The sequence below is a fragment of the Macaca thibetana genome, chromosome 8 (genome assembly GCF_024542745.1).
Source record: "Macaca thibetana thibetana isolate TM-01 chromosome 8, ASM2454274v1, whole genome shotgun sequence".
NCBI lineage: Eukaryota > Metazoa > Chordata > Mammalia > Primates > Cercopithecidae > Macaca > Macaca thibetana.
In genome coordinates, this window is record NC_065585.1 from 87,452,931 (window position 1) to 87,474,516 (window position 21,586).

The following is a 21,586-nucleotide window of genomic DNA, read 5'->3' on the forward strand; positions in this document are numbered from 1 at the left end:
TGCAGCACTATTCACAATAGCAAAGACTTGGAATCAACCCAAATGTCTATCAGTGACAGACTGGATTAAGAAAATGTGGCACATATACACCATGGAATACTATGCAGCCATAAAAAAGGATACTCTATTGCTAAATACTCTTTTCTTTGTCTCTAATACCTAAATTGTTCAATTTTTTTCCTCAAAAATCTCAAAACTTATATGAAAATACAGACTAGGAAAAAGTACTGAATTCTAAAGTAGACTACAGTTTAGAGGTAAATTATCCAGATATGGCTCAGAAGAATAAAGCATACATATAAGCATTAAAGGGAGCTACAAAAATTAAGTTTATATGTTTTAAAATATTTTAATTTGCACATGGGTCTGTTATAGCACATGCATTAACTATGTTATGAACATCTCATAAAGAACATAAAGCAAAAACTATCATTAAGAAGAGAGAAGCAAGAATTTAAAAACTGTTCAGTCTTACAGAAGTCCAAATCTTTCATCTGAAAGATTTGAACCCTGTCTGGTCAAAGAAATATATATACCATGTAAAACTAGGCTAAAAGAAATAGATTGTATTGTACATAAAAAATAACTGGACAATACATAGTAATGCTCTAAGTCAAATCTTGTGTATTTGGGTGAAATTCTTAAGGTCTGACCCATTAAACATTTTTAATTACTACCAAGGCCTAAGTAGAAAGAAAATGAGCATATACAGACAAGAAAAACATAAGAAAGAAAAAGTAAAGTCAAACAGAAAAAAATATATATGGCTATAAACTAAAATAGAAAAGACATCAAAAAGAGATTAAAATATACACTTTCCAGCTGGGTGCAGTGGCTCATGCCTATAATGCTAGCACTTTGAGAGGCCAAGGTGGGTGGATCACCCGAGGTCAGGAGTTCAATTCAACATGGTGAAACCCCATCTCTACTAATACAAAATTAGCCGGGCATGGTGGCAGGTGTCTGTAATCCCAGCTACTCAGGAGGCTAAGGCAGGAGAATTGCTTGAACCCAGGAGATGGAGGTTACAGTGAGCCAAGATCACGCCATTGCACTCCAGCCTGGGCAACAGAGTGAGACTTTATCTCAAAAAATAAATAAACAAATAAAATATACACTTTTCCAAAAAATTATCCACCTGCTATTTATTGCCAACACAAGCAATTCATCCATATGGCAAATCTTACCTACCCTAATCTGTTCCATCAACAGTCAAATTCCAACACGGAGATTCCATTCTAAATATCAGCAGCATATAAACAAGTAGCATTTTCTCCCTGAATACTTACTGTAAAAGAGTAACATTAATTTTATACAACCATAAGTTACTAGAGCAGCACTATCCAATATCATTTTCTGCAATGACAGAAGTGTTCTGTATTTGCACTGTCCAATGTAGCTGCTAGCCACATGTGGCCAGTGAGCACCTGAAATGTGGCTGGTGTGACTAAGAAACCGATTTTTTTTTTGAGACAGGACCTCAATCCTGTTGCCCAGGTGGGAGTGCAGTGGCATGATGACAGCTCACTATAGCCTCAACCTCCAGGGATCAAGGGATCCTCCCACCTCACTTTTTTATTTTCTTGCAGAGACGAGGTTTCACTATGTTGCCCAGGTTGGTCTCAAACTCCTGGGCTCAAGTGATCCTCCTGCCTCGGCCTCCCAAAGTGCTAGGATTACAGATATGAGCTACTGTGCCCAGCCTGAGTTTTAAATTTTAATTAATTTAAATTTACACAGTCACATGTGGCTCAGAGCTGTCATACTAAACAGAGTAGGTCTAAATTACTATAAGGTTAACTTCACAGACTGCAATTGCCTTTCAGAAAAAGAAATAACTTCCTATCGCTAAACAAGAATTTACTAGCCTTCCAACTGAAAAGCATGATGCTACTTTTGCTTTAGCCAGTAATATATAAATCCTCCATTTACAGTAATCTAATCTACACCTGATTAATAACTTTTTCATCAGATATTAACTGTACCATCACTGTGAACCTGTCATCTGTATAAGATTTTAAAAATAGGATCATAATGGTATAAAATCGCTTCCTCGGAAACACCATCTAATATTCTTTCTCCTCTTATAAATATTGAAATCAAAATATCAAAAACTTGTAAGTGTTGGTTTACAGAAGAGAAAAGTCGTTACAGGGAGTATCAATGAAAATTGAGAAGACAGCACATTACAGCAGAGGAGGTGAATGACAGTGCCAAACATCGAAGATGCAAAATGGAATGAGACTGAAAAACTAATAAAAGCCATAGGACTGATTCCTTATGCAAAACTCTTTCAGATATATGTGTTTCAGAATTCATAAATACGGTGCACATGTCATATATCACAGCTCAGATACTGCAGAATACCCCAGTAGGGTCTGCTGGTATACCCTGTCTCTGAGTTTCCAACCAAGTACATTTACCCATCTCTATTCCCAAATTTAGATCTCTGGTCCAGCCACCTAGCTCCTACTGCATGATTCCTTAGCTACCTATCTACTATTTTATGTCTCACAGATACCTTAAAGTCAGCCTTTACTTACTCAGCAAAAATTCAGTGTTTACTACATACCAAGCACTGTTTAGGGGCTACATATTTATCACCTTGAAATACTCTATCCCCTGAACAAGCTCCTCACTTTTAGGGCTCCCTTCCTCAGAAAACAGTGCTTCCATCTACCCTGTTGTTCAAGCCAGAAACACAGGAGTCATCCTTGACACCTTATTTTCTATTTGTACTTTCCCAGCCATCACTCAGTCCTTTTAAATCTCTCTCCAATCTACTAACTTCACTCCATCTCTCCACTGCCGTCACCAAAAGACTATAACTCTATGGTTCCTAACAGGAGGCAATTTTGCTCCTCCAAGGGACGTATGAAAATAACTAGATACATTAATGGTGGTTGCAATTCCAAGTGCTACTACCATCTAGTGGGTAGAAGCTAGTAATGCAACTTAACATCCTACAATGCACAGGTTAGTCCTAAATGTCAAATTATCTATCCCAAAATATCAACAGTGCTGAGGTTAAAAACCTCTGCTTTAACTAAAAAGAAGAATCATAAATACCAATGATTTTATTTTTGTATTTATGGCAATTCTTCTTAGTTATCACAGCCGGTTACGGTGGCTCACACCTGTAATCCCAGCATTTTGGGAGGCTGAGGCGGGTGGATCACCTGAGGTCAGGTGTTCAAGAACAGCCTGGTCAGCATGGTAAAACACCATCTCTACTAAAAATACAAAACTTAGTTGGGCGTGATGGCAGGTGCCTGTAATCCCAGCTACTCAGGAGGCTTAGGAAGGAGAATCGCTTGGACTCAGGAAGTGGAGGTTGCAATGAGCTGAGATCACGCCGCTGCACTCCAGCCTGGATGACAAGAGCAAAACTCCGTCTCAAAAAAAAAGTTATCACAATTCAGAATTACTTTAATGTAATAAAATTGTACTCTGATCCAGTTATATCAAAGTGAAATACATATTTCTATGTGAACAAAGTAAATAGTTGTATATGTTCTCCACTCCTATTAGGATCATGATGCAGTAGGAAATTCCACTTTGTACAAGAAAATGTAAGGCATGACTATAAAAAGAAAGAGCACAATTAGAAGAGAGATACCCAGTCACAAACATCAAGTTAATGATTTAGGCTAAAAAATATGTATAAGAGCATTCCCAGATAAAAATAAAAAATAAAACCTCCAAAGCCTAAAATTCTGTGAACACCCAACAAAGGGGTCCCATACCACAGACTCCAGAAGATCTGGAGGGCGGTGGGGGGAACAAAAAAACAAAAAAACCAAGCCCTAAAGCCATGCACAGCACTCCACAGCACTGTCTCCTGGCTGCATGGAAGCTGTGTGGCATTACGTGGCTCAAGGATTACAGCTTTCTTCATAACTCAAGGCACAAAGATGAAAACAAACAGTAATTAGGATGAATTTCAGAATAGCCCTGACAGAACATCAGTTGTTCTCCCAAACTAATGTCTCCAATACCAGCCTTGTACTATGTCTTTACCGACAATGACTCAAAATACAACAAAAACTACTAAACATTAGAATTTACTAAAAAAAAAAGTATACTCAAATCTATTCTCAACACATGATGACTCAAGTCAAACTTGCTTATATAAACCTAGTCATTGGTTAATTTGCTGTAGTGTATCTACAAAACATTCTGGCTAACATGACATAACATTTTCTAATATTCAAATATTCTAGAAATCTGCCATTAAATGAGGGAACTAATTTATCTACTCATTTCACAAAATTTAGGCAAAACACAGTTAGGATGTCTCTGATTAAAATAAATCAAAACTATCCCTAAGATTATATGCATTTGTGCACATGCACACAGACACACACACATATACACACATATGTACACACACATTCTCTTTCAACTTTCCCCTTTGGTGACATGAACAATGTATAATAAAATTTTCAAATCATTATGTACAATTTACAGTATTAATAAGGATGTTAACCTACGATCAAAATTACTTCTAAATTTAAACCTGATGGAATACCTGGCACCTTCAATGTAGAAACATTTACTCAAAATTTTGAACACATTTTTCCACAGAAATATTATCAATCAGCAACAGGCTCCAAGGCAGGCCAGAAGAAGAAACTTATTTGATCCACTGTACAGAATAGGTCAGTCTATCTCTCACTCTCCCCCGAACACACATGTGTACACACATACACACACACTGAGAACATAACATTGGCCTGGAGTACTATTAATCAGAGGGTTTCGAGGAAGCAGAAAAATCTAAATGAGTATAAATGGAAACAAAAGACAGCTGAAAACACAGAGTTAAAATACACTTTTCAAAACTAATGATCCACCTTCTATTTACTGCCAACACTATCAGTTCACCGACAGCCCTTATGTGAACATGCTGACAAGGAATGCTAGATACCTTTAAGGGCTTTTTAAATACACAACAGAACTCATTACAGGTATTTATCTTAAAGAAGGAAAAATTATTTTTGAGGACTCAAGGAGGAAACTTTTTCCTTTGCTATGAGTCAAGTTCTTGGAACATGAGGGATATATCCCAAGTTTAGAAGCTAAGGGTCTTATTTCTCAAACAATGCTTTGGTGCTTTATTTCACCTTAAGGTGGTGCCCCCTTCTCCTGGTGTCGCCACTCAGGTGATAGGTTTGGCCATCTTTGGAGTGCAGCATAACATCTGGATTGCCTCCTTCTGTATAACTGTTTGTTACTGCAACAATCCAAGTTTAGCAGTAGAGAGTGAATCTGCATTCGCCTCTATCTCACTGACCTCCACGACAAGCATCAAGTTGTTTTATACTCAATGATTGCGCTGGTGATCTTCTTCATAATTTCCTGTCCTGAGCTACTCTGCTTGTTCTCATTGGTAAAATGCCTATAATAAACATAGTAGTCACTAGAGATTTTTCAGAATTAAGACATAATACATGAAAAGTGTTGACTGGGTTAGCTGGCACACAGTAAGCACTCAGTTATTAAGTATTATTAGTAAGGTAAAAATTAGAGAGAGGAGTATCTTAAAAGTCTATTATAATTCAACTTTCATCATTTCAGAGTTGAGGAAACCTAAGGTCATATATCTAGTCAGTATCCTAATTGACATCAAAACTCAAAGTTGTTTCTGGGCAATTTATCCACTGGATGATTCTCCAAGGAATGGAGTCAGGTAGAATGAAACCCCATGAGCTATGCATCATAATCTTTTAAGTTATTTAACGAGCACTTTGAAAATGAGACACTGCTTTATCACAAAACATCAGTTTGTTTTTAGATAGCACCTTTTACTTTATCTTAAACTTCAAGTAACACTAAAGGCAGGTATAAAATTTATTTTTAGCAAAAGAGAGTACAGATTTAACAAAGGTTGAAAAACATCTCAATTGTTCAATTAATCTTTACTGAGTATCTGCTTTCTGAAAGACACTATACTGAACACTAAAAATACAAGAGTCAATAAGACAGTCTACCCTCAGAGAGCTTCCCATCTAGAAAGATATAAATAGGTTACTTCAATATTGCATGATAAATGCTAAAAAAGAGACTAAAACACAAAAATTTCCAATCTAAATTACCAACTGGATGACGGTATGACTGACTCTGAGTAACTTTCGGTGTTCACAATGACTAGCTTTTGTGTCACGGACTTCCTGTAGTTTAGTGGATTCCAGTCCTCACAGTTATCATCAGTTCTGTTTCACAGATGAAGCTAAGATGGGCTACATAAGATGTGCAAAGTCATACAGCCACTAGACAAAAACACTCACAGTGGAATACAGGTCTGTCTGACTTCACAGTTTAAGCTCTATTCCATTACCCTACACTGTTAATCAAGAGTATTTAAATGAATAAAAGAGTAAATTAATTCTCAAAAGAAACTTGCATATGATAGCTTTTTTGTTTGTTTGTTTTGTTTTGTTTTTTTAAGTGAAGACGAACCCGGGTGCGGTGGCTCACGCCTGTAATCCCAGCAGGTTGTGGGGAGGCCGAGGCGGGCAAATCACCTGAGGTCATGAGTTCATGACCAGCCTGGCCAACATGGTGAAACCTTGTCTCTGCAAAACTACAAAAAGTAGCTGGGCATGACAGCGGGTACCTGTAATCCCAGCTACTCGGGAGGCTGAGGCGAAGAATTGCTTGATCCCGGGAAGCAGATGTTACGGTGAGCCAAGATTGCACCACTGCACTCCAGCCTGGGCGATCGAGCAAGACTCCGTCTCAAAAAAAAAAAAAAAAAAAAAAACCATTAAAATAAAATAAAATGGAAAGAAAAGCAAAGACCAAACAGAAGCAGGTAAAAATAGTAATATAAGCATAACTCATTTCATTGCACTGTGCTTTGCAGATACTGAGTTTTTTCTAACTTGAAGGTTTGTGGCAACCCTGCACTGTGTCAGACTCTTAGCACTATTTTTCTAGTCGCATGTGCTCCCTTCATGTCTCTGAGTCATATTTTGGTAATTCTCACAATATTTCCTTTTTTTTTTTTTGAGATGGAGTCTCGCTCTGTGGCCCAGGCCTGAGTGCAGTGGCCGGATCTCAGCTCACTGCAAGCTCCGCCTCCCGGGTTTATGCCATTCTCCTGCCTCAGCCTCCCGAGTAGCTGGGACTACAGGTGCCCGCCACCTCGCCCGGCTAGTTTTTTGTATTTTTTAGTAGAGACAGGGTTTCACCGTGTTAGCCAGGATGGTCTCGATCTCCTGACCTCGTGATCCGCCCGTCTCGGCCTCCCAAAGTGCTGAGATTACAGGCTTGAGCCACCGCGCCCGGCCAATATTTCCAATTTTTACTATGATATGCCTGTTACAGTAGTCTGTGATCAGCAATCTTTGATGGTATGACTGTAATTATTTAGGGGCACCAAAAACCGGGCCCACCTGAGATAGCAAACTTAATTGATCAATGTTGTGTGTGTTCTGACTGCTCCACTGACCAGCCAATTCCCCATCTCACTCCCTCTTTTGGGGCCTCCTCATTCCCTGAGACAGTACAATCATTAAAATTAGGCCAATTAATAACCCTACAATGACCCCTGTGTGTTCAAGTGAAAGGGAAGAGTCCCAGGTCTCACGTTAAATCAAAAGCTAGAAATCATTAAGCTTGGTGAGGAAGGCATGCCAAAAGCAGAGACAGGCTGAAAGCTAAGCCTCTTGCACCAGTCATGTTGTGAACGCAAAAGAAGAAGTTCTTGGAAAAAATTAAAAGTGCTATTCCACTGAACACACAACAGATAAGAAAGCAAAACAGCCTTATTGCTAATTGGATAGAAGCTCAAATCAGTCACAACATTCCCTTAAACTAAAGCCTAGTCCAGATCAAGACCCTAACTCTCTTCAGTTCTATAAAGGCTGAGAGGAGAAACTGCAAAAGAAAATTTTGAAGCTAACAGGTGCTGTTCATGACATTTAAGGAAAGAAGCTATCTCCAGAAAACAAAAACGCAAGGTGAAGCAGCAAGTGCTAAGGCAGAAGCTGCAGCAAGTTATCCAAAAGATCTAAGATCACAGATAAAGGTGGTTACATCAAATAATGGAGTTTCAATGTAGATCAAACAGCCTCCTATTGGAAGAAGATGCCATTCAGACATTTCATAGTTATAGAAGAGAAGTCAATTCCTGGTTTCAAAGCTTCAACAGACAGGCTGACATTCTTGTTAGAGGCTACCTTGAGTTACATGGTGAAAGGTAGGTAATCAATTTCATTCTTCTGCAGATGGCTGGCCAGTTTCCTAGCACCATTTATTTTTGTCAGTTTTGTTGAAGACAGCTATAGATGTGTGGCATTATTTCTGGGTTCTCTGTTCTGTTCCATTCCTCTATTTGTTTTTGTACCAGTATCATGCTGTTTTGCTTACTGTATCCTTATAGTATAGTATTAAGTCAGGCAATGTTATGCCCCTGACTTTGTTCATTTTGCTTCGGATTGCTTTAGCTACTCAGGCTCTTTTTTGGTTCCATATACATTTTAGCATAGTGTTTTTCCAATTCTGTGAAAAATGACATCTCTAGTTTGACAGGGACAGTGATGAATCTGTAGATTGCTTTGAGTAGTATTGCCATTTTAATGATACTGACTCTTTCAATCCATGAGCTGAGAGGTTTCCATTGGTTTGTGTCATCTATGATTTATTTTAGCAGTATTTTGTAGTTTTCCTTGTAGAGCTCTTTCATTTCCTTGGTTAGGTATATTCATAAGTATGTTTTGTCTGTGTGGCTGTTACAAATGAGATTACATTCTTGATTTGGCTCTCAGCTTGAACATTATTAGTATATAGAAATGCTGCTTTTATATACACTGGTTTTGTATCCTGAAATCTTGCTAAAATCATTTATCAATTTTAACAGCCTTTTGGCAGAGTCCTTAGATTTCCTAAGTACACAATCATGTCATCAGCAAAGAACAACAGTTTGACTTCTTTTCCTATTTGGATGCTTTTTCTTTGTTTCTCTTGGCTAACTGCTGTGGCTAGCACTTCCAGCACTATGCTTAATAGGAGTGGTGAGAGTGGGCATCCTTATCCTGTTCTCAAGGGGAATGTTTCCAGTTTCTGCCCATTCAATATAGTGTTGGTTGTGGGTTTGCCATAGATGGTTCTTAGTATTTTGAGGTATGTTCCTTTGATACTTTATTTCTTGAGGGTATTTATCATGATGAAATGTTAGATTTCATTGAAAGCTTTTGCTACTTCTATTGAAATAATCACATATTCATTCTTAATTCTACTTATGTGGTGAATCACATCTACTGATTTGCATAAGTCAAACCATCTGAGGAATAAAGCCTACTCGATCATGATGAATTAACTTTTTGATGTGCTGTTGAAATTGGTTTGCTAGTATTTTGTTGAGCGCTTTTGTGTCTATGTTTATCAGGAATCCTGGCCTGTAGTTTTCTTTTTTCAGTGTCTTTACCAGGTTTTGGTATCAGAGTGATGCTGGCTTCATAGAATGAGTTAGGGAGAGGTCCCTCCTCCTCAACTTTTTCGAATAGTGTCTATAGAATAATGGTACCAGTTCTTCTTTACACCTTGGGTAGAATTCGGCTGTGAATCCATCTGGTCCAGGAATGTTTTGTTGTTCAGCAGGTTTTTCATTACAGATTTAATTCTGGAACTCGACAATGGTCTGTTCAGTGTTTCAGTTTCTTCCTGATTCAATCATGGGAGACTGTGTATTTCCAGCAATTTATCCATTTCCTATAGATGTTCTACTTTGCATGCATAGAGGTATTCATAACAGTCACAGAGGATCTTTTTGTATTTCTATGGAATAGGTTGTAATGTCACCTTTGTTGGTTCAAATAGTGCTTATCTGATTTTCTTTTTTTTTTTTTTTTTTTTTTTCTGCTAATATAGCTAACAATCTATCAATTCACTTTATCCCTTCAAGGAACAAACTTTTGGTTGTGTTGAGTCTTTGCTAGGGCTTGGGGGTCTAACCTTCATTCTATTCAGCTCTGGTTTTGTTATTTCTTTCCTTCTGCTAGTTCTTGTTCTTGTTTTTCTAGTTCTTCTAAGTGTGATGTTAGAATGTTAATTTGAGGTCCAACGTTTTCAAGGAGGTGTTTAGTGCTATATACTTTCCTCTCAACACTGTTTTTGCCGTACCCCACAGATTTTGATATGTTGTGTCTCTATTGTGGTTGGGAACAAGCCCCCACAAATCTGGCCATAAACTGGCTCCAAAACTTTCCATAAACAAAATCTCTGCATCACTGTGATATGTTCATGATGGCCATGACGCCCACACTGGAAGGTTGTGGGTTTGCCGGAATGAGGGCAAGGAAAACCTGGCTCGCTCAGGGCAGAAATCCACTTAAAGGCATTCTAAAGTCACAAACAATAGCATGAGCGATCTATGCCTTAAGGGCATGCTCCTGCTGTTAACTAACCCAACATATTCCTTTAATTTGGCCCTCCCTTCGTTTCCCAGAAGGGATACTTTTAGTTAATTTAATATCCATAGAAACAATGCTAACGACTGGCTTGCTGTTAATGAATATGTAGGTACATCTCTGTTTGGGGCTGTTGAAGGCTGTGAGACCCCTGATTTCCCACTTCACACCTCTATATTTCTGTGCAGGTTGTCTTTAATTCCTCTAGTGCTGCTGGGTTAGGGGCTCTCCGACAAGCTGGTCTCAGCAAGTGGCATCCATCGTGGGGACTCGGATTCAGGTTGAAGGGTCACGGGAGCGATGGTTGGAGAATGTGGAACTAGCTGGAGGACACCCGAGTACTCTTAAAGCAATCCCCATGGTGAGTAAGAAGGGGAGCTCAGGAGCATCAGGGTAACAATGGGACAAGTGTGGGCTGTGATTCGTTTCACCTTGGAACTTTTCACACTAATGAGGAGGAGGAAGGAGAGTATAGTGAAGTAACAGAAGAGGTTACAGACCGTGTTTATTTATTAGCTAAAGCTAAAGCGGCAAAGGGAGGAGAGGCTCATCCCTACCATTCTGTACCCCCTCATTATTATTTTGAAGAAAAAGATCCTCCAGATCTTTCTTTCCTGGAAGACAATGGATGAAAAGTAGTTGCCCCAGTGACTCTTCCTGCAGCACCTCAAGCGACGGCTCTTAGTTCTATTCAGGCAGGAATTCAGCAAGCTAGATGAGAGGGTGATTTAGAGGCTTGGCAGTTCCCTGTTAGAATACATCCCCCAGATCAACAGAGAAATATCATAGCTACATTTGAGCCTTTTCCTTTTAAATTACTCAAAGAATTTAAACAAGCTCTAAATCAACATGGAACAGGTTCTCCTTTTGTAATGGGACTGTTAAAGAATGTTGCTGTTTCCAGTCGGATGATTCTAACTGACTGGGACGCTCTTACTTGAGTTTGTCTAACTGCTGCTCCGTTCTTACAATTTAAAATTTGGTGGGCAGATGAAGCTTCCATTCAGGCTGCTCGCAATGCCAAGGCCCACCCTCAAATTAACATAACTGCAGACCAACTTTTGGGGGTTGGTGGCTGGGCTGGTTCAGATGCACAACTGGTCATGCAGGATGATGCCATAGAACAGCTTAGATGAGTGTGCATTAGAGTTTGGGAAAAAATCACTTCAGGTGGAGAACAATATCCTTCCTTTAGCACCATAAAACAGAGATCCAAAGAACCATATATCGATTTTATAGCTCGGTTACAGGAGTCTCTTAAAAATGTGATTGCAGATTTGACTGCTCAGGATATACTGTGCAGTTATTAGCTTTCAACAATGTTAATCCTGATTGCCAAGCTGCTCTGCGACCTATCAGAAGGAAAGCACATTTAATTAATTATATCAAGGCCTGTGATGCTATCGGAGTAATCTGCATAAAGCTACTCTGCTAGTACAGGCAATGGTAGGACTGAGAGTGGATAAAAGAAATACTCCATTTCCTGGAGCTTGTTTTAACTGGGGGAAGCATGGTTATACTAAAAAAGAATGTAGAAAAAAATCAGCTAGTCAGGCCACCAGATAGGGGAAAAGAGAAAACTGCTGATCCTGAAATATGTCCAAAATGTAAAAAAGGAAAGCATTGGGCTAATCAGTGTCACTCTAAGTTTGATAAAGAAGGGAACCCGATTTTGGGAAATGCCATGAGGGGCCTGTCCTGGGCCCCATTCTAAAATGGGGCGCTTCCAGCTCAGGCCATTCCCTTACCCCTGTACAATGTCTGTCCCCCGCCACAGCCAGTAGTGCCACAATAGATTTATGCTGCACAAAAGCTGTGAGCCTTCTGCCTGGGGATCCCCCACAAAAGGTCCCAACAGGAGTCTGTGGACCCTTGCCAGCAGGGACAATAGGATTACTTCTAAGAAGGTCTAGTTTAAATTTCAAAGGGGTACAAATACATACAGGAGTCACTGATTCAGATTACAATGGGGAAATTCTAATTGTTATATCTACTTCTGTTCCCTGGAAAGCAGAGCCAGGAGAGCGCATAGCACACCTCCTGATTGTGCTGTATGTGGGAATGGGAAAAAGTGAAGTCAAATGAACAGGAGGATTTGAAAACACAAATAAACAAGGCAATGCAGATTATTGGGTAAACCAAATTACTGATAAATGTCCTATCTATGAAATAACTATTCAGGGAAAGAAATTTAAAGGTTTGGTAGACACCGGAGTGGACATTTCAATAATTTCTCTACAGCATGGCCATCCACGTGGCCAATTCAACCCACTCAATTTAACATAGTTGGAGTTGGTAAAGCTCCTGAAGTATAGTTATATTTTACATTGTGATGGGCCTGACAAACAATCTGGGACTATTCAACCAATTAAGACTACTGTACCTATAAATTTATGGGGAAGAGATTTATTACAACAATGGGGAGCACAAATTCTAATTCCAGAACAATTATAGTCCTCGAAGTCAACATACAATGCATGAAATGGGGTATGTTCCTGGTATGGGGCTAGAAAAAATTTGCAAGGTTTGAAAGAACCGCTTCAAGCGGAAAGAAAAAACTCCTGCCAAAGATTAGGATATCATTTTTGAAGGCAGCCATTGTTAAGCCTCCAGAACCTATACCTTTAAACTGGTTAACAGATAAGCCAATTTGGATAGAACAATGGCCACTAAGTGAAGAGAAACTGGAGGCTTTAGAGAAATTAATTACTGAACAATTAGAAAATGGACACATAGTTCCAACATTTTCCCCTTGGAAGTCTCCAGTTTTCATAATTAAGAAAAAATCAGGTAAATGGAAAATGTTAACTGAATTAAGAGCTGAATCAATTCAGTTATACAACCTATGGGAGCATTACAGCCAGGATTGCCTTGTTATGCTATAATTCCAAATATTTAGCCTAATTAAAATAATCACAGATTTAAAAGACTGTTTCTTTACCATCCCTTTAGCTAAGCAAGACTGTGAATGATTTACATTTACAATTCCTGCAGTAAACAACCGGCAGCCTGCTAAGCATTTTCATTGTTTTACAGATGGGTCTAGAAATGGTAAAGTTTCTTGTTCTGGCTCAAAAAGTAGAGTTTTCCAGACACCCTTACTTCAGCTCAAAAAGCAGAGCTTGTAGTTATAATTGAGATATTGACTATGCCTATTAACGTGATTTCTGATTCTTCATATGTGGTTCATTCTACATAGTTAATTGAAAATGCTCAGTTACAATTTCATACAGATGAAATGATAACTTTATTAACCCAACTGCAAACAGCAGTTAGAAGTAGAATGCACTCTTTCTATATCATTCACATTAGGGCTCATACACCTCTTCCAGGACCTTTGACTGAAGGGAATCATGGCTGATCACCTAGTTGCTAATGCGGTATCTAATGGTAGACACTTTCGCAATTTAACCCATGTTAATACCTGTGGTCTCAAACGCAGATACAGCATTACCTGGAAAGAAGCTAAAGCTATTATCCAGCAAAGCCCAACTTGCCAAATGGTACATTCCTCACCTTTTACAGGAGTTAATCCTCTAGGATTGGAACCTAACTCTCTTTGGCAAATGGATGTCACACATGTTCCCGCGTTTGGGAGACTAGGTTATGTACATGTATGTGTGGACACCTTTTCTCACTTTGGGCTACAGGTCAAACAGGAGAGTTTTCTGCCTGTGTTAAACATCATCTTTTGCAGTGCTTTCTGGTGATGGGCATTCCAGCTTCTATTAAAACAGATAATGCCCCAGGTTATACTAGCCAAGCTCTAGCTACTTTTTTCTCTATGTGGAATATTAAACACATTACTGGTATCTCATACAATTATCAAGGACAAGCCATAGTGGAAAGAATCAATCTCTCCCTAAAACAGCAGTTGCAAAAGCAGAAAGGGGGAGCATAGAATATGGAACACCACAGATACAACTGAATCTAGCATTATTAACTTTAAATTTTTTGAGCCTGCCCAAAGGCCAGATGTTATCAGCAGCTGAACAGCATCTACAGAAACCAGCTGCAAAGACAAAAGCAGAACAATTGATTTGATGGAGAGATCTGATAACAAAAAGTTAGGAAATAGGTAAAATAATAACTTGGGGTACAGATTATTATTGTGGTTCTCCAGGCCAAAATCAATAGCCAATTTGGATACCATCAAGACACCTGAAACTTTATCATGAGCCAGATGCCAAGGAAGAGATTCCAGAAAGATCCTGAGGACCCCCCAGTTGCAGCCATGTTGAGACTGACGCTGAGGAGGACCCCAACTGTCACAATCAACACCCGTCGAACACAGCCACCCACCTGGGGACAGATCAAGAAGCTGTCACAGAGTGCAAACAAAATCTGAGGAAAGCAGGACAACCAGTCACAACGAGTAATTTAATGGTAGCTATGATAGCGGTTATCACTACTGTCATGAGTATTCCTTCAATAAGCGCTGACACAGAGAACAATTATACTTATTGGGCATATTTATCAATCTTTGCTGGCAATAATGCCTAGATGTAATCACTCTATGACACAGTTACACATGCTTTCTGATCTCAGTATTTACCATAATAAATCTGCTCCTATAATTGAAGCATACCACCCTCAAAAACCTATTTGTAAATAAAATTGAACCTGACCAGAAAAAATGAACATACTTGTTTAGGAAGACTGCATTGCAGAACAGGTAGAGGTGCTGCACGATTCCTCTGGAATCATTATTAATTGGTCCCCTAAGGGGATTTAGCTTGAATTGCACCTCTCAGTCTGCATGTCGCGGCCACACTATGTTCAGCTGGTCTGAACAAAATGGTCAGATGGTAGATATAATAAGAAGTATGGCAAGAGTTCCTATTATCTAGAGCCATGGCAGTACAGTGGCACCTCAACCTCAAATGATATGGCCCACTCTAGGAGCTTAACATAAGGATTTGTGGAAACTATTAAGTGCTCTTAAAGATAAGATCAAAATTTGGGAAAGAATAAAAAAGCATCTAGAAGGACACTCTACAAACTTCTTTTTGGATATTGCAAAATTAAAAGAACAAATATTTAAAGCATCCCAGGCACACCTGACCTTAACGCCAGGCACTGGAGTGCTTAAAGGAGCTGTAGACAAATTAGTAGCTAGTAACCCATTAAAATGGATAAAAACACTTGGAAGCTCTGTAATTTCAATGATGATTATGCTTTTAATCTGTGTTGCTTGTCTTTGTATAGTCTGCAGATGTGGATCCTGACTCCTGCGAGAAGTAGCTCACTGTGACAAAGCTGCCTTTGCTTTTATCGATTTGCAAATCAAAGAAGGGGGACATGTTGGGAACAAGCCTCCCAAAATCTGGCCATAAACTGGCCCCAAAACTGGCCATAAACAAAATCTCTGCAGCACTGTGACATGTTCAAGATGGCCATAACACCCACACTCAGGTTGTGGGTTCACCGGAATGAGGGCAAGGAACACCTGGCCCGCCCAGGGCAGAAATCCACTTAAAAAGCATTCTTAAGCCACAAGCAATAGCATGAGTGGTCTGTGACTTGAGGACATGCTCCTGCTGCTGTTAACTACCCTAACCTATTCCTTTAATTTGGCCCATTCCTTCGTTTCCTATAAGGGATACTTTTAGTTAATTTAATATAGAAACAATGCTAATGACTGGCTTGCTGTTAATAAATATGTGGGTACATCTCTGTTTGGGGCTCTCAGCTCTGAAGGCTGTGAGACCTCTGATTTCCCACTTCACACCTCTATATTTCTGTGTGTGTGTGTCTTTAATTCCTCTAGTGCCGCTGGGTTAGGGTCTCCCTGACTGAGCTTGTCTCAGCAGTTGTCACGTATTTCAAAGAATTTTTATGTTTCTGCCATGATTTACCTGTTTGCCCGAAAGTCATTCAGAAGCAAGTTGTTAAATTTCCATGTAATTGTGTGGTTTTCAGAGATATTCTTGATATTGGCATCTATTTTTATTCCACTGCGGTCCAAGAGAATGGCTGGTATGAGTTTTGATTTTCTGAATGTATTGTGACTTGCTTTATGTTGAGTGTGCAGTTGATCTTGGAGTATGTTCCATGTGCAGATGAGAAGAATATATATTCTGTGGCTGATAAGTGGAGTATTCTGTAGATGTCTTTTAAGTCCAACTAGTCAAATGCTAAGTGTAAGTCCAGCATTTCTTTGTTAATTTTCTGCCTCAATTTGTCTAATGCTTTCAGTGGACGTTGAGTCCCCTGCTACTCCTGTGTGGCTAAGCCTTTCTGTAAGTCTTGAAGTACTTGTTTTATCAGTCTGGGTACTCCAAAGTTGCGTGGGTATATATTTAAGATACTTAAGTCTTCTGTTGAATTGAACCCTTTATCATTATGTAATGCCCCTCTCAGTCCTTTTTTACTGTTGCTGATTTACAATCCATTTTATCTTACCTAAGAATAGTGATCCCCTGCTCTTTTTTGTTTTCTGTTTACATGGTAGACTATTCTCTAGCCATTTACTTTGAGCCTATGGGTATCATTATGTGTGAGATGAGTTTCTTTCTTTTTTTTTTTTTTAATTTATTTATTATTATTATACTTTAAGTTCTAGGGTACATGTGCATAACGTGCAGGTTTGTTACATATGTATACTTGTGCCATGTTGGTGTGCTGCACCCATCAACTCGTCATTTACATCAGGTATAACTCCCAATGCAATCTCTCCCCCCTCCCCCCTCCCCATGATAGGCCCCGGTGTGTGATGTTCCCCTTCCTGAATCCAAGTGATCTCATTGTTCAGTTCCCACCTATGAGTGAGAACATGCGGTGTTTGGTTTTCTGTTCTTGTGATAGTTTGCTAAGAATGATGGTTTCCAGCTGCAGCCATCCCATTACTGGGTATATACCCAAAGGATTATAAATTATGCTGCTATAAAGACACATGCACACGTATGTTTATTGCAGCACTATTCACAATAGCAAAGACTTGGAATCAACCCAAATGTCCATCAGTGACAGATTGGATTAAGAAAATGTGGCACATATACACCATGGAATACTATGCAGCCATAAAAAAGGATGAATTTGTGTCCTTTGTAGAGATGAGTTTCTTGAAGACAGAAGATGGACAGATCTTTTTTTTTTTCGTTGGACTTGCCACTCTGTGCCTTTTAAGTGGAGCATTTAGGGCATTTACATTCAAGATTGACATTGATATGTGAGATTTTGATCCTATCATGAAGTTGTTAGCTGGCTGATTTACAGTTTCTATTGTGTGGCTGCTTTGTAGAATCTGCAGGCTCTTCTCTTATGTGTGTTTTTGCGGTAGTAGATAATGTTGTATTGTTTCTACTTTTAGAACTCTCTTAAGGATCTTTTGCAAAGCTGCTCTGGTAGTAATGACTTCTCTTAGTGCTTGCTTGTCTAGAAAAGATTCTCTTTCTCCTTCACTTATTAAGCTTAGTCTGGTGGGATATGAACTTCCTGGCTGGAACTTCTTTTCTTGAAGAATGCTGAAAATAGGCCCCTAAACTCTCCTGGCTCCTAAGGTTTCTGCTGAGAAGTCTACTATTGCCTGATGGGGTTTCCTTTGTATGTGACTTGCCCTTTTTCTCAAGCTGACTTTATGATTTTTTCTTTAGCATTGATTGACCTGGGACAGTCTGGTGATAATATGCCTTGGTGATGTTCATTTTGTGTATTACCTTGCAAATTTCTTCTGTATTTCTTGTGTCTGGACACTTACATCAAGCAAGATTAGGGAAATTTCCTTAAATTATTCCCTCAAATATAGTCTCTAGGTTGTCTGCTTTTTCTCCTTCTCTTGCAGGAGTGGCAGTAATTTGTAGATTTGCTCACTTTACACAATCCCGTATTTCTTGACGACTTTGTTAATTTATCAAAATTCTTTTTCATTTTTGTCTCATTCGGTTAGTTAAAAAAAATTAGTCTTCAAGTTCTGAAATGTTTCCTTCTGTTTGATCCAGTCTACTGACAAAAAATTACAATTATATTTTGAAATTCATTGAGTGAAGTTTTCAATTTCCGAAGCTCTGACTAATATCTTTTTTCATTTGTCTGTTGAGATGGAGTCTCCCTCTGTCACCAGGCTAGAGGGCCGTGGTGCTATCTCAGCTCACTGCAACCTCTGCCTCCTGGGTTCAAGCAATAATCCTGCCTCAGCTTTCCGAGTAGCTGGGATTACAAGTGCCCACGACCACACCCAGCTAAGTTTTGTATTTTTAGTAGAGACGGGGTTTCATCATGTTGGCCAGGATGGTCTCGATATCCTGACCTCGTGATCCACCTGCATCAGCCTCCCAAAGTGCTGGGATAATAGGCGTGAGCTCTAATATCTTTTTAAGATGTTTATCTCTTCCTTCATTTCCTGGATTGCTTTACAAGTTTCTTTGTGTTGATTTTCAACTTTGTGTTGATCTCACTGAGCTTCTTTGCAACCCATGCTTTGAATTCTTTATCTGTCATTTCTGAGTTTCCATTTTGGCTATTTAAAAACTTTGTTTCACATACCTCTTCTTTTCATTTTCTTCCAAGTAGCTCTTAATTAACAAAACTTTACTGAGCATTTACTATGGGGAAACATGGGAAAATCTATATATGCATGACTCTCAATCCTAGGTTAGGATGACTTAAGAATATAACAGAAAACACACGCATATAAAGAAGAAACTCAACCATGAGAATCACTTGAACCTGGGAGGCAGAGGCTGCAGTGAGCCGAGGTCGCGCCACCGTACTCTAGCTTGGGCAACTGAGGGAAATCGTGTCTCACAGAGGAATGCCTGAAGGGGTGCATGGTGAGCACACTGGGTCAGAGCAGCAGATTCCACTCCAGCCAATCTCCGCAACCACAGGAGGAGCTGCTCTCCCTCCCACTATCACTTTCTGTATATTTGTACACTACAAAACAAAGCATTGTTTTGTAGTGTACAAATATAGAATGCATATTTAGAAGCATTCTAGGACAATGTATGTTTGGAATTTTATAAAATTTTTGCAATCACCTCTTTCAACATTGCCATCTTTCAGATAAAATGAGAACAGGCCTCAATCCAGATACTGAATCAAAATCTTTGGGGGAATAGGACTGAAAGTATATATTAAAAAATAAAACACAAGTTCCTATAATCCTCAAGGTGTGAGAACAACTGTGTTGGACAATAGGAGAAAGAGCACTCTAATGAAGAAAACAATGTGAAGGAAGCACTTGGACATGAAAGCACAAATGAGCACAGAGTGGAAAGGGATCTTAAGAGATGAGGCTGGAAGGCGGATGGTTCAGAAGTGAGGGGGTCTGTATGTCACACTAAGGCATTTGAGCCCACAGTGATGACAAAACCACTGAAGATGTTTAAAATAAGAAAGTGACATGACTAGCCCTCTGCTTCCACAAAGGAAGGAATGGGACACTGAGTGTGCAGGAGCAGCAGGTCAGGAGGCTGCTGTTCCAGTCCCCATGAGAAAGGAAGGCCTGGAGCTGCTGGAGGATGGAAGAGAGGATCAATTCAAAGAGTACTTGGGATTGGATCTGTCAGGACCAGTCACCAGATGAGGGGGGATTAAGAAATAGGAACGTTCATGAATGATGACAACATTAATCAAGATTGAGAAAAACAGGGAGGAAGAGTAGTTCCAGGAGACGAATGAATTCCACCTCAGACATGCTTAGTTTGAGTGCACCCAGCGGACACGTGTGCACACTCCACATGTGATTTGGGAAGACTAGTCTGGAGTAATCAAGACAAATGTGAATCTGAAAGTGATGGACACATCTGAAGGAAAGCTACAGAAAAACAAGATGTAAGGCAGAATCCTAAAGACCTGCAAAGGACACATCCAAGGCCAAGTACCAAGAGTAGCAGAGGATCAATCTTCTAAGAAGCATAAGAATGAGTAGAACTGGAGGGTGGGAGCTCAAGAAGCAGTGGTCTCTGTCTAATATCATAGTGATAGGTGAAAAAGTGCTAGCAGCCCTCACTCTCAGCGCTTCCTCAGCCTCAGCATCCACTCTGGCGGTGCTTGAGCGGCCCTTCAGCCTGCCACAGCACCTTGGGAGCCCCTCTATGGGCTGGCTGAGGCCAGAGCCCCCTCCTTCTGCTTGCCGGGAGGTGTGGAGAGGCGCGGGCAGGAACCGGGGCTGCGGAAGCATGAACCAGGCTGCCCACTGCGCTCGCGGGCCAGTGTGAGTTCCAGCAGGCGCGGGCGGGGGCTCCGGGGGCCGCGCACGGAGTGGTCGGCCTACACCACCGGCCCAGGGCAGTGAGCGGCTTAGCACCCAGGCCAGCAGCTGTGGTGGTAGTGCCGGGTCCCCCAGCAGTGCCGGCCTGCCGGCGCTACGCTCAAATTCTCACCGGGTTTGGCTGCCTCTCCACGGGGCAGGGCTCCGGACCTGCAGCCCGCTGTGTCTGAGCTCCTCCCAGGGGTGCCGCCCCCTGCTCCGTGGCACCTGGTCCCATCAACAGCCCAAGGGCTGAAGCGTGCAGGTGCGGCTGGGGACTGGCAGGCAGCTCCGCCTGCAGCCCTGGTGCAGGATCCACTGGGTGAAGCCAGCTGGGCTCCTGAATTGGTTGGGGACTTGAAGAACTTTTATATCTAGCTGGAGGATCGTGTGTGCACCAATCAGCACTCTGTGTCTAGCTCAGGGTTTGTGAATACACCAATTGGTACTCTGTATCTAGCTAGCCTAGTGGAGACTTGGAGGACTAGCATTCTGTGACTGTGTCTAGCTCAAGGATTGTAAATGCACCAATCAGCACTCTGTGTCTAGCTCAAGGTTTGTAAACACACCAATTGGTACTCTGAGCTAACTAGCACTCTGTGACTCTGTGTCTAGCTCAAGGATTATAAACGTACCAATCAGTACTCTGTCAAATCAGACCAATCAGCTCTCTGTAAAGTGGACCAATCAGCTCTCTGTAAAATGGACCAATCAGCAGGATGTGGGTGGGGCCACATAAGGGAATAAAAGCATGCTGCCCCAGCCAGCAGTGGCAATCCGCTCGGGTCCCCTTCCACACTGCTTTGTTCTTTCACTCTTTGCAATAAATCTTGCTGCTTCTCACTCTTTGGGTCCACGCTGCCGTTATGAGCTGTTTACACTCACCACGAAGGTCTGCAGCTTCACTCCTGAAGCCAGCGAGACCACAAACCCACCGGGAAGAACGAACAACTCCAGACGTGCTGCCTTTAAGAGCTGT

The 21,586-nt window shown here is 40.5% G+C and overlaps 1 protein-coding gene and 1 long non-coding RNA gene across 3 annotated transcripts in view; one reads left to right on the forward strand and one right to left on the reverse strand.

Annotated features, from left to right (window-relative positions):
• The window catches only part of PENK (proenkephalin), a 1,067,564-nt gene that overhangs the window by 256,750 nt on the left and 789,228 nt on the right, over positions 1-21,586 (forward strand). The window lies entirely within an intron of this gene.
• The window catches only part of LOC126961737 (uncharacterized), a 53,971-nt gene continuing 32,701 nt past the window's right edge, over positions 317-21,586 (reverse strand). For both annotated transcript variants that reach the window (XR_007728405.1, XR_007728404.1), the window contains one exon: positions 317-6,740. This is a non-coding gene — a long non-coding RNA (uncharacterized LOC126961737). The remainder of the gene's footprint in view (positions 6,741-21,586) is intronic.